Source organism: Oxyura jamaicensis, chromosome 8 (genome assembly GCF_011077185.1).
Source record: "Oxyura jamaicensis isolate SHBP4307 breed ruddy duck chromosome 8, BPBGC_Ojam_1.0, whole genome shotgun sequence".
Classification (NCBI taxonomy): Eukaryota; Metazoa; Chordata; class Aves; order Anseriformes; family Anatidae; genus Oxyura; species Oxyura jamaicensis.
The window spans coordinates 6061203-6074945 of NC_048900.1; the positions used below are offsets into that span (position 1 = coordinate 6061203).

Sequence of the window (13743 nt, forward strand, 5' to 3'; positions counted from 1 at the left end):
TAGGAAAGTGTTTCACAATATTTAGCATACAGGAACCAACAACCACAGATTTATTGCAATTTTTCTTTTGAAGAGGTATTTTCAGCCTGGCACTTGATGAATTACCTGTTAAAAGTTTCGGGGTCATGTTTTTTTTTTTTTTTTTTTTTTTTTTTTTTTTTTTCTTGTTGTTGCTTTAAGTTAAATATTTTCCTTATAATTATTGCTGCAGGTTCAGCTAAACAATGCTCTCACCTTTATCTAGTCTATACCCCTGTCTCTGAGAAGTTGGAGAATCCTTTTTCATCTCTTCATTTGCATCAACTGGTGCTATAGCTCTGGGCTTTTCTGCTACTAAAAATTTAAAAGGGTATCTAATGATTAAAACAAAAAATACGATGATTGAAATTTATATGATAAAAATGTGTTGGATTCAGCTGAATTGTTTTTACTTATGCTTCTAAAAGGGAATGCCAATGCCACTTTCAAATTCTACGGCCATTGAATAGCCATTTCCTGGTGAATATGAAGTGATTAAACATCTGTCTGAATTGTTCAGCCTGAAGCATACAAGTTCAAGGGATGGTTGAACTTCCTTTCAAATGGATTTTGGAGATCACTGACAAGTCATTGCAGACATACAGCTCGAGTTGATACTTCATTTTCTTATGCTATAGTGAAGCAAATCGCCCCACATCAAAGTTTTATATGACAAGTTCATTCAAGAGGCTAATTTTTACTACTGAATGCATATGTGGTTTCCAAATCATTACATGGGTAAAAAAGGATTTGGACTCTGCAGAAGGGTTGCTGCTAACAGTGGGAAACCTGTGCAAGGTTGCTGTCAAAAGCAGCACATAGTAGCCAATGCAGTTTTAAAAGAAAATGCACAAAATTTCAGGATCAGTGAATGCCCTAATAAAACATGATTACTGTCTATAACCTCAGTAATAAATGCTGCAAAGTTCAAGAAAAAATGTTTCAACGTTAACTACGATCGTTCCAGCTCTTTACTAGAAACCTGTGTTACACAAAATTGCCTATTCTACGTGAAGGGAGTGAGCTTTACAAGCCCTGGCTGCATTAGATGGCTGTCCTGTTGCTCTAGTTAGATGACTGTCTAGCTCTAGTTTGAAGCAAATATAAAACATGTTAGAGTTTGGTAGCAATCTACATTTTTTCATGATTTAAAAATGAAAGGAATATAGAAATATTCCAGCGTGTGCCTCTTCCTGCTCCTTTATGGCATATAAAGAGGATCTTATAAAGATGCAATTATACTCAGTATGTGCCTGCGCCCGTGTGTGCGTGTGTGTGTACACTTCTGCCTTCAGTAACTTCTGAATCCATCAAACCAGTGTCAGCTAATTTCAACAGAGAGTTCATGTATCTAAGACATTAAATTTCTATATGCCTTCCAGGAGCTAGTATCCAGACAGAGGAAAGTAAGTGCTAAGTACCACCCTGAAGGAAAGACTAATAAGCTCAGCCTTTTTTCAACATCAGAGAGCCCAGAGAGGACTAAAGTGTTTCATTAATTCCCTATTCAAAGAACTATTAATATTTGGAATATCAAGCAACTTTTTACTTTGTTAAAGGGCATAAATAAGGAGTTTGTGGCATAAAGCAGCATTCTATCTTTGAACATCCCCATGCTTCTACCCTTCCAAAACTTGAAGTGACTAGGTAGTGCCCATGCTCGGGACAGCATGGGGTGTTTCCTGCTTAGCGAACGCCCACGGGCAGAGTGATGGCTCTGCAACATCTTCTCTCCTCACATGCCCCTGGCCAGCTGTCTAAGATCACTGTGAAAGGAGATCACACCAGCCATGACCAGTCACTTCCCAGTTTCAGTGTTCACCTTCTGACAAGTCAAAACACTTCCATTAAAAAAACAGCCTCCAGAACCAGTCCAGAGCCACCCTGCACTCTTGCAGGAATATTACACAACACACATGAGTCTAGGGGCTCACCCTGCTGAAGAGAGTATGGGCAAGCAGCAGCAGGTGATCCTACTAAAGAATAAGACCTCTCTTCTTGTATAGATCTTCAGAATCTGTTTGGAGTCTATCCCACTCTATGAAGGGGAAAGTAAACAGCAAATCTCAGTTCTTCAAACAGCAGATGAAAGGGCTGTTACTATAAACTGTGTGTATATATAATATAGAGTACAGCTAATGCGATGTATTTTTTTTTTTTTCCTTTTCCTGAAAACTACGTGTTATCTCTGTGCAAACTGCATGATACTTAGTGTTTTGCAGTCAGCATTATTTCTGATGAATTATAAATGTGTTTTTCTCAGGTGCTTTCTTGGATCATTTTTTTAAACTGAAAATAAGGAGAGGATTTCTTTTCAGTCCAAGTGAAAATTTTGCTTACAAGGCAATGTTTCTTCCCTGTCAAAGTGAATGCAAAGCTAAGTAAAGAGGAAAATTATTCTTCTCAGCACCTGTTTCACAGGGTGAGGAAGGGGATGTCTTCTTCATGACTGGATCCATAGAACTGATCTTCAAAATCCTACTCCTGGGAGTATCTGTACCAATGTTATTACAATATAAGTTTATTCATAGTTGGGTCTAGAACTTAAAAAAATAATTTAAAAAATCATTTAATGCAATGTAGTTTGTGTAGCAATTTTGACTGTACAACTTTTCCCTTGAATTACTCCAGAAATACTTCTGTGTTTTCTGATAGCAATAAACTAAATTTCAAAATGTGCTGGGCCAGATTCTTAAGTCTGAACTTGCATGGACATAAGTCCTTTGACTTCTGTGTAAATGGAATCAGGATTAGGCCTACTCAATTCATCATTATTGTTATGGGTCTGATCTGCATTTTAGGATGCACAGTGATGTCCTCTGGGGAATGAGAAGACAAGACTGAGTCTAGTACATTTTAGAGAATGGATGATGAATTTATTCTCAATATATTCAATGAGCAGTTTCACTCTGTTGTACAGAAGACTTCAATTAAAGTCTCTATGGTCTTCTCCAAGTCACAAATATTATAGTATTATCTGAAAGGATTTCTAATATGTAATATTCCTTTCCTGTTTGATGATTTATTGGATAAATTATCATGTCGTTTTTCTTACAGCTACCCCATTTTTCTACCTGACATTTATTCCAATAGTTTATATGTAAACTTTACCTCCTACATTAACTCTCATTTGTAAAATTTATTAGAAAACAGCAACATCAAATCTCGACAGAGATCAATACAACATACAGAGGTGCATTAATAGTGTAAATTATTAAAGTCATAGTAATAAATAAATTCATTTTCTACAGAATAAATATTCTATTTAAACTCAATCAGCTAAGTATAATATGGAAAAATATTTTTAGCTTGTGACACGAGAGACATGCTAATTTCTGAAAGAACCTTTAATATGGTAACTGGCAGGCAGAGCAATCTCCCAACACACAGGGTCATGTTCTTTCAAGTGCTGTATGCCCCGTAACGCTGTTTTTTGCATGCATTAACACAAGAGTGGCTTAAATTGGTTCCCCCCTTGTTTAATAGGGTTTGCATTTCTTTATTTCCAGTACAGCTATTCAAGGGGGTATGGGGTATAGGGAGTGGGCAAGCCAAGAGAAGTATAATCTTATTCTTTTAAGAGGTGACAGCTACAGATGTTGGTTTGTGTGCACAGCACTGGACTATATTCCCAGTTATACTAATAGGAGTATGCAAATAATCTTCTGATTTCATACGTAAAAAGCAGTTACTTTAAAGTTGCAGCAGTGTAAATGAGAGAAGAATAATTTTCCATTTATGTGTTAGTAATACCCAGGGCTGAACACTGAATAAACCATGTCAAAATCTAATACATTGGATCTTACATAATATTTCTAACAAACACTAAATCTGAAGGCAAAGTAATTTTTATTCTGAAATTAATGTCTTTTTAATGTGTATAGTAACATTTTGTTTTTATTTTATTTTGCTTTTGTTATATTGTTAATATTTTCTAGATTAAAATATGTCATCATATGAGCTCCTATCAAGATCCCTTCTCCATTAGGGTTACACTGATACTATTTGTTTGCTTGCTAATAATCTATGTTATATATATGAAACACTGTATTGGGTATAGAAGAATTGGATTTATATTTTAAATGTTCCTTATCATTTGATTACACAGCACTTCAGTCTTTTTCAGGAACTAACACATGTTGTTATATTTTACTTTTCATAGTCCTTCTGCCCATGTTTGAATCATTGAAACATATGGATCTGAAGTCTCAAGACAGGGAGCTATAGTGTATTACAGGACAGAAAGTCACCTATATTGCACCTTTGGCAACAGAAGCTGGTAAAGCACTGCATTTGCCACACAAATGTATTTCACAGTGTTTTCCCGTTCTGTAATCGAACTGCCGAGAAAATAACAGCGAAAGCAGTAAGAAATCACAAGAAACAGTGTCTTCAGACAAGATGTGAAAGGAGATGGTATACTGATGAAGAAAAAATACAGAAAGGTTGTCTTACATCCCAGGAGCTGCAGCAGTAACAGTAAGTCACTGGGGCAGAGATTAAATGAGAAAGAAGATGCAACGATAAGGGAGAGAGTGACAGAATGTTCAGCGTTAGGAATGGGGGTTGTCAGGTACTAAACTAGTACCTTTCCGATCTGAGAGAAAAAGTTGCTTAAAAACACTGCCAAAGGAAGCTGAAGTTGTACAAGCACGTTGCGGAGAAGTAAGAACCAGTGAGTTAGTGTATATAGGAGTGATCCAAATGACTTAGTGCTTCTCTCTTCGCTTTACATCTTAAAAGCATTGCAGGAGGCTCTCGGCATGCAGCTACCACCATCTAGCTAAATTCTTTCAAGTCTGAACAGCATCTATGTGAAAATTAGCTCCTTTCCTGAAACATTCAAGTGTAAAAGAGCAGAAAGAACCATGCTATTAAAAATCACAGGAAGTGTTGATTGAATGAATGTTCAAGGAATAGTGTATTAAAATGTTTTTTCCATGTATCCCTTTATTTGGCATTGTTTCATTTATTCCCACTTCCTGTTTCCTGTATTCTAATTTGGAAATCTCTGAAGTGTCATTAAAATAAGGTTGTCACATCTCTGCCCAGGTCCCATACAGACATTAGCACTGCAGTTAGGATTAATATTAATGTTCGTTTAAAGATATCCTCGAAGAAGCTGTTTTTATTTGGGCTTCTTCTTATGTTGGTAAGAGGAGTTTTTGCAGTACAGAACATGGAATGTGGAGAAACTTTACAGGTAAAAATGATTGTGGACCGGTGAAGGAGGCAAGCACAGCTAAGCAAGCTCTGTTTTCACAGCCGGACACATTATGAGGTATCTAAATTTTGAGTCTCTAAACTGGGTTCCTAAATATCTGCATGCAAAAGATTAACTGTGAGTTTAAGAAAAAGGGAGAAAGTCTGAGCATCTGATTTCTTAGTTTTTTCTTAGCTCATTTCTGGATGTCAGCTGGGATGATGAACAACAAAATCAGGTTGCTCTGATTACTTCCCATTCACCCATGTGTGCACCATATACCACAGCTATGAAAGTGAGGTTTCAGTCAGACAGGAAGACTCTGGTCAATGGGCAAGAGCTTGTAATAAAATGGCATAATTTTCTTTAAAAGAATCATTTTTTACACCATTTGTGTTCTAACATCTAGCAATCTCCTATTAATCTATGTCTGAGTACGAGCTATTTTGTTTTGTAATTAAGTTTGAGTTTAATTTCTGAAGATTTACCATGACTAAAATATTACTTTGATACCCAAATATAACAGGAATTGTTCATTAATCACATATTTATCCCGGATTTATCAAAGGAAATTGGATTGCAACACTGCCTATAACAACTCATTTCTAGGCACATTAGAACTAATTTTTAATATGGCTCCGTAAGTCTATATCAGGGCAATTTTCATGGTATATAAAATATCTTGAATGATTTAGAAATTTGAATTAATGAAAGATTATACAAATATTCAGCATCATGTCACTGACAGGTAATGGACTGAATTCCCTCTTTGCCTCTTTTCTTTATTATTTTTTTAAAACTAATTTGCCTGAGGGTCTGTTTCTTTTAGACTACGGGGTCTTTAGGGAAGGTACTGCCTATTCCTATGTTTTTATGCAGTACCTATTTGTTACCATAAATCTAACAGGAAAAGGATTGCCTGACTGTGTGAAGCATGCATGGATGTTTCTCTGTAAATATGATTTTGTATCACTTTAAACAGCCAGTCTACAAACTAAATCCAGAACATCCATTTAAACAACACAGCAAGATATTATTAGTCAAGTTCACTATTTTCTTTCTTAAATATAAGCACCAGCTTAACAACACAATGAGAACATTTTCCTCAGTATTTTTTTGCATTGTGGCATAACTAAAACCTGACAACCTATGTAACACCATCCTAGCTATGATATTGTATACCATCCTGAGATTGGATGGTATATACAAAATTATTTTATTATAAACATCTTTAAGACTGATTCAACAATTCATACGCAGATAGTAGTACAAAAATGTCTGTGCTTCAATAGAAGACTTGAGAAGCAGGTCCTTAATTTGTATTGCTTTATATCTGTGAAGACTGCTAATGTATTTTTTTAAGTAGAACCTAACACGAGCCAACTTCTAAATTCAGCTTCTGGCGACAGCTCCTTTTGTATTCCCTCTTGCATGAGCAAACACACCACCAAAATCCAATCTACTGTGTCAAATATATGCATTTTGTAAATATATGACTATTTGATAAATGGAGTTGAATATTTTTTTTTTTTAGGTTACTTCTAACAACTGAGAAATGTTTGTAGTTTATTTTTAGCTCACATGTTGCATGCACATTGCCCCTTTCTCCAGTGCAATGCGCATATGAAGTTCCCTGAGGTGTCTGAACTAGATTCACTGTGAGTACTTCTCCAGTATATGCAATTAAAATGTAATTCATTTCTAGGTATCATCAATATTCTGTCATAGGATAAGGGGAATGGACTAGATGACCCATGAAGTCTATTCCTACCCTCATATCTATTATGATTACCTCATATTAGTAAAATTGTATTTTAAGGTCACTTATATGTGCTAGTTCCCTTTACGCAAATATTTGGCACTTATTCATCATTCACGTCTCTTTCTTCATGCTCTGTTTATAAAGAATTCAGTACAGGTAGAGCACCAAATGAAATGAAAACCTGATATTTTGATGTAAATAATTCATAAAACAATGTTACGACCCTTATTCCCCGTGAGTCATCCACATAATGAGCCACCCAAATGAAGCAGTGAAAACATCCACTTCCCCTGCCATGGGTGTGCCCTGACGGGCTCCTCAGGGTCAGAAACCCATCAATCTCTTTTCACACATGAGCTAATCAATTCAAAGAGGGAAGTGCCAATGAGCTATTAGATCAATATGGTGAAGTATGGAGATTGATCTTATCCCACAGTGACTGCATTAACAGACTCGTCAGTGTGACCTCTGCCCTGCAGCACGCATTATACAGGATTGCAAGTCTGATATCTGAATGAAGACCTCAGGTCATTGCTTTTAATAATCTACTTTGCTGAAAGAATTAAAAGTAAATCTGAAAATGGATGACTAATGAAAATACGAAGGGCTTTCTTCTCTAGTCTTGGAATGCTTGCAGAAATCACACCAGCTTTTCATAGCTACCATCAGCATCAACTGTCTGGCACAGAAACTGCTCAGCTGTGCCGTGCTAAAATCAGCTGGTTTAAAATTATGTAAAATACAACCACTGACACCTTGCTCTCCTGCCATGAAAAAAAGAAAAATTGAACACAAAACCGTAAGAAGTATTAGCTGTGTCTAAATTGATTCAAGTCTTTGGTGGATTACTCTAGCTGTTGTCCGTAGGTTTGTGCCTGGTGCGCTGTGCCAATAAGCACACAGAGTCTCTCTCTGTTTCCTTGTTTTCTCAGCTAAAAGACTACACAAGCTATGGAGAGACTACACAAGCTACAGGCCTCCCTATTTTCTTCAAGTTTTCCTCTTTTTTTTTTTTTTTTTTTCTCCTCAGCTTTGGGACTACGTAACTGGTTTACCTGAACTGCCACCAGATCCAGAGCTACACCGGAGCCCAAATGCCCCAAGGTATCTCTCAGGTAAGGGTGGAATTCTACCTGTCTTCACAAGGCCTGTGTACAGCCTACAACACCATCCTGTCCCTTAATTGACCCATGCTGGTAAGTGTCACTAACTTTACAGGACGTCTATGCAAGAAATTACTGCACGTAATACTCTAAGCAACTATTCCAGGCCGTCCTGTTATATAGACTAATCTTTCTGATGTACAGTTTCAGAGATGCTGAACAGAACTACACGTTGTTGTCTCAGAACATGACATTCATATTGTTAATAATTTTAAAGCCCTGAATAATCTCATTGCAATGAAATATTTATGTATAAAGCACATTTTAATACTGTATTTTTATTATACCGAACATTTTTATTGTACATGTATAATTGAATCAATGAATTAGAAGAAGGTTACTAAAAAAGGATTAATGTATTTTTAATGAAACTGAATGATATAACTTCTGTTATTCACTAAGAATAATGGCAGATCTATCAGGGTTGTATAGATAAGAGCTTTGTGAGTTTATCTGAAAGCCCACATAATGCTTCTCATTTAACTGTAACCTAGAAAAACAGATTTAGCAATCCTATTCAGGTTTCTAATGCATTGTTTATTTATACGATCTCTTTTCCGCCTTGTGATCAGATCACCTGTCTAATCATGGAAATATGAATCTCTTTAGCAGATACATCTATTTCCAATTGTAAAACATTTCTTGAAACAATGCTCTTTCAATGTCTAAATGGAAGAACCGAGATAGCCGCACAATACCAATGGGAAACATTTCTGAACTCTTAGGTTAATAGACAGGGGAACTGGTGAGAACTTTCTACACTAATAGTGAGAATGCGGACATTAAACTGTTCACATGGCTCGATTCCCTAATTAGCCCACCAGCCTAAATTATAAATACTTTCCAGGTAGCAACCACTGTGCTTAAAAATATCCTGGTAGAAAATCCTTCTATTAATATAATGCTGTGATTGAAATTCTAACAGTACACAAAATGTTGTACTGAAAATTAAAACAGTATTTGCAAACTTAGCTCGGAATCCTATGCATTTATTGTAATCTTTACAGTATATTGTTTCATTTTCAATTACTTCGTAACATGTAAAAATAGATAATAAAAATTCATATTAGTACAAGATATATGTATTGCAGAGGAGGAACTTTATAATGCCACCATTAGAAATATATATATTTGCATTTTTCGACGGGAGGCATGTAACTGAATTTCTTTGAAGAGATTCTGCTATTTCTTCCATCTTTAAGTAGAAACTGAGAAAGGGTATATGCATACTACATTAATGCATATAGTATACAAGATGCTGTAGTATTGCTCAAAACTTTGTTGTGTGAATCTTGTAAGACCACATTCAGTGGTGAACCACAATTAAATAAATCACACCACCAAAATAAACATACCACTTTTTCTACTTCTGTGGTGGGATTTTTACATCATTTTTTTTCCCCAAACAAACTAAGGGTTATTCTAGAAATGTTTTGGATTTAAGTTTTTTTAGAATTCAGGTACTATATTTGCATCTTTCCACTTGTAAAGCAAGGAACTTAATACCCATCCAATAGAACAAGCCTCAGGAGGTGTTTGATTGAGGAAAGCACTTTTCATGTTTCTTGAAGCATTTGTTGTGATCTTACTGATGAGAAGTAGAAGTTTATGTATTTTCACTAAAGTGAAGGAGATTCTTCTGAATAGGAGCAAAGGAAAGTAATGAATGTAAGTAATGAATGAGTTTTATTCTGGACTTCACAATCAAATATTTTGTTTTATGAATTTTGTATCAAGGGCACAAAATATAACATTTCTGGACTAAGGAGGGTGCTTTTCCCCTTCAATGGCAACTACATGAAAACTGGCCAGGAATGTAAAGAATAAAAAATATATTGGTGGTAGAGTTCAACTGAGGTCATCAAGTTGATGATAAATACAGTTTATCTTAGAATTTTGCCATTTACCTCGTAGCTCCCCAGCTCATAACTGCAATATCCCTGCACATGTGTTATCAACAGATGCATGTGGCTGGTGACAGAATATATGGCTGCACTAGGGATACTTGTTGGTGTCATGTATTTTGGTGGCTGTTATTTCATCTGTGTACAAATAAGCGATACACATTATTTTATAATCAATGAAACCTCTCACTCTAGCGTCTATGTAACACAGGAATGGATTTTTTAAAATCCCACTTTCTGATTTCCACTGTAAGCAAATGCCTGCAAGCAGAGGACATTCAAGAAAACTTTAAGAAAAAAAAAAAATGATCTTTTGGGTAAGTACAATAGATTGAAAATACATGCCTAGAATGGAAATGCTTCTTTTGCCTCCACAGAATAAATAATAAATGCTTTCCAGGTAACGACTGCAGCTCTGTTGATAACATATATATTAATAAATTAAAAATGTCTGTAGATTGACAAGTGTTTTGTGGGCTTGTACTGAAAAGCCAACAACTAATTATGAAAGCCTGACTTGACTAATCAATTATTCAGATGAACATTAGGTGCCTATTATATGTGTAAACATGGGAATTATATTTCCCCTAAGTAACTTTCTAAAATAATGAACCCAAAATATGCAAATTTGAAATAGAAGGAATTGGCACTGTTATGCCCTTATTGCACATGCAGACCTCCCACTGAATTATTCAGGGAACACTGAACCGGGAGCCTCGGTCTTCTGACTGCGCAGCACAGCAGTAGCAGCACATGCCACGTTGTATTTGTTATGCATGTAATATTGATTTAGCTCGTTCTTGCTGGTCATGTTTCAAATTCATTTCATGTTTAGGAGGTAGGGGAAAGGAGAAGTATCCCTGGATTGCTATTTGCAATATATTTTTACGCCTGTTGAACACAAGATTATCTGATAAATTAATAATACCATGGCCTCTGTGTGCTGGAAGAATAAGCCTTTGAAAAGGAGCACAAGTGAGGTAATAAACTCTACTTAGAAAAGGTTTATATTTGCTTGATTCCCCATCTCCTGCCTGTAAAGGTTGGGAGAGTGCTAGTATTACAGAACAGATTCACTAGTGTTTCATTTAATTTGTGAGGCACTGAACACAATAAGGTAATGCATAATTGTTCTTTGCATGTAGAAAAGACCACACTCTTAAACAGAATACAGCAACAGGGAAACCAGAAATAGATGTGACCAGACACCTGCTGACAAACAGTGACAAATCCCACTGACACTGCAGTGACCCCCAGTTAGTCAAGATTTAATTAAGGGGTATAATTAAGTCAGTGGAACAGAACACTAATGAGTGTTCTGTTCCACTGACTTAATTTTTTTTAATACGGGTAATTACACATAAGAATACAAAGTAAGCTAGGCCCCTCAATGTATCGTTGAAGTGAACAGTATAGAATGGCAATCACAGCTTTAAGCACTCTTTTTGTTTATTTTTTCCCCTTTGCCAGAATAATGCAAGTTGAAACAACACAGCTCTAGTCAAGCATCTGTATACATACTAGCAAATGCTACTAGCCCAATCTGGCCTGTGGAGTGTATCAGTAACATGACCTTGGTGGCCCAGTGCACACCAGTAAAGTGAGGTGTGTGTGGCTTTGCTGGGTTCTGCCCGTCGCTGTGTTTGCACGTTTCTACCGCGCAGAGGGCATTCTGCCTCACTTTTTAGCAAGTGACATTCTGTTCCTATTCAAGTAACATCCTCTAGATTTCATTTATCAAGTGTGGTTATTACAGAAAGCAACTGATTACAGGCAAGACACGCTACAGATCATCCCTGTGATTGTCTGCCTGTTGGGTGCAATACACCTTTATAGTCAAACAGCAGAGTTTCTTACGGCAGTGCTATTTTATGCCTGATCTAGTTCTCTGGAATTTATCTCTAGGCAGTTGAGTGAAATAGCTGAAATATCTTTGACTATGTGATATTTGCTTATATTTCAATCACAAGAATATTGTAAAGTAGATTTACTCGACCAAAGTGTTAAACTGGGGTGGAAGACATCACCATGAATAATGACGATGTTGGTAGGGAAAAAAAAAAACACAACTTTCCTACGGTCTCTAAGATTTAAAGGAATGCCTGTGTAGTTCGGGGCCAGCCCTCTGCCGGGATTACTCTATCTGCTCCCAGCTGGTAGCCTGCAGTTCATGACAGCCTTTTATCCATTATCAAAGCAACAAGTGGAAAAGCAGATCCTCCTGACTGCTAACACTCTGTTCAGTTCTCTCAGTAGAATTTCTGCTTCTAAATCTTTCCTTTTAACAAGTCCTCAGATTTCCTTCCTACTGCTGCAGTAGACACTAAATATGTCTCTCAAGTCTTTAGCTCACTTGTCTAACTTAAACTCTGCAGGACACTAAGGGAAGAGAGAATAATTGCATTACAACAGGACATTTTCTACAGGGACTGACTGAAATGCAGCATGCTCCTGATCCTGCTCACACCGAGGTGCTGTGGGTTTAGCAGTTGGGTTCAATGACAGCAAAACCTAATTACTCAAGTAACATACTAGTGAAACAACACTTCAATTACAATTTCAGACTGAGACATGAGGTAGGCTTAAATTTAATCTACTTACACAATTTATTTATATAAGTGCAAATTCTACAATGAGAAAAGCAAAGCACACTATATTGAATCTTGTTATACTGTGCTTTCTTTGCCTTTTTAGTGGTATGCCTATAGGAAAAATAAAAAATGTAAAACCAGGAGATATTTAAATATAATTCATGTTGAATTCTTTCAAGCAAAATCTATCCACTGAAACTGAACAGTTGTTTGTTATTAAAACAAATCTAAATGAATATGTAGTAAAAATACACCCTGCTTTCCTTAAATCATGCTGTCATCAAGTAATGGGTCTTAGAAACGCAATCCTATAACAGTTATTACAAGTATATTTATAAAATCAAAGGAACAACTTGGTTAACAAGCTGTTAAGTAGGGTACATTAAACCATAAAGTACATTAAATGTTTCTAATTCTTTCTTAAACTCTGTTTTTTAACCAGATTTTCTGTGACACCTTGCGGTTGTGCTGGGACTGAGGATGCTGTGGGAATGCCAGCTGGGTGGTGCATGCAGGACTCGCTCCCTGTCTGAACCAGGCCTTTGCCACCAGTCTGCTCCACTCACACTTGGCTGCCTGCTCGATCCGTGCATGGCACATCGTGCTGGTGCCGCATCCCTGCCAGCTGCGCCCTGCGCTGAGCACAGCCCTACTGCAGCCAGCAGCATCAGACCTCTGCACCTAACCCGGCTCGTCTCAGCCCGTCAGAGATTTTCAGTGTGTGAGAAGGCATTATCCGGCCCTGGGTCCTCAGCAGCTTGGCTACGAAGCAGCCAGTAGCATTTAATTTTTTGGAGGTGCCTGATGTAACTGCTGTGGTGAGGACCCTGATAAAAGGGCATGGGATCACTACTCTTATTCTTTCCTATGAGCTCAAGCATGTTAAAACCCTTGTGAAAACAAGATATTATAAGAGAGGTGGTAAAAATCACATACATGATTTTCCTGCTTTTATCTTTACATGGGCATGTGTCAGCGTAAAAGAACAGATTAGACAGGCCGGCTTCCGTCTGGGCTGTAGACACACGTATGCATAATTGATTCCTGACATCTTCTTCTCCCCCACGCTCTCCCCGCGAGGCCACCCCTGTCCAGCTATGTA

The 13743-nt window shown here is 36.9% G+C and overlaps 1 protein-coding gene and 1 long non-coding RNA gene across 6 annotated transcripts in view; one reads left to right on the forward strand and one right to left on the reverse strand.

Moving 5' to 3' along the window:
* The window catches only part of NR5A2 (nuclear receptor subfamily 5 group A member 2), an 89340-nt gene that overhangs the window by 44248 nt on the left and 31349 nt on the right, over positions 1 to 13743 (reverse strand). The gene's annotated exons all lie outside the window — the stretch shown is intronic.
* LOC118170788 overlaps positions 1 to 13743 on the forward strand; it is a 29547-nt gene that overhangs the window by 13167 nt on the left and 2637 nt on the right. The window contains exons 3-9 of one of the 3 annotated variants that reach the window (XR_004752885.1): positions 2440 to 2508; positions 4181 to 4497; positions 5417 to 5459; positions 6756 to 6879; positions 8014 to 8179; positions 10246 to 12521; positions 13084 to 13743. The exon at positions 13084 to 13743 is cut by the window's right edge and continues 2637 nt beyond it. This is a non-coding gene — a long non-coding RNA (uncharacterized LOC118170788). Of the gene's footprint in view, positions 1 to 2439; positions 2509 to 4180; positions 4498 to 5416; positions 5460 to 6755; positions 6880 to 8013; positions 8180 to 10245 lie in introns of all 3 variants that reach the window. The other 2 variants (XR_004752887.1, XR_004752886.1) reach the window with 2 other exon arrangements.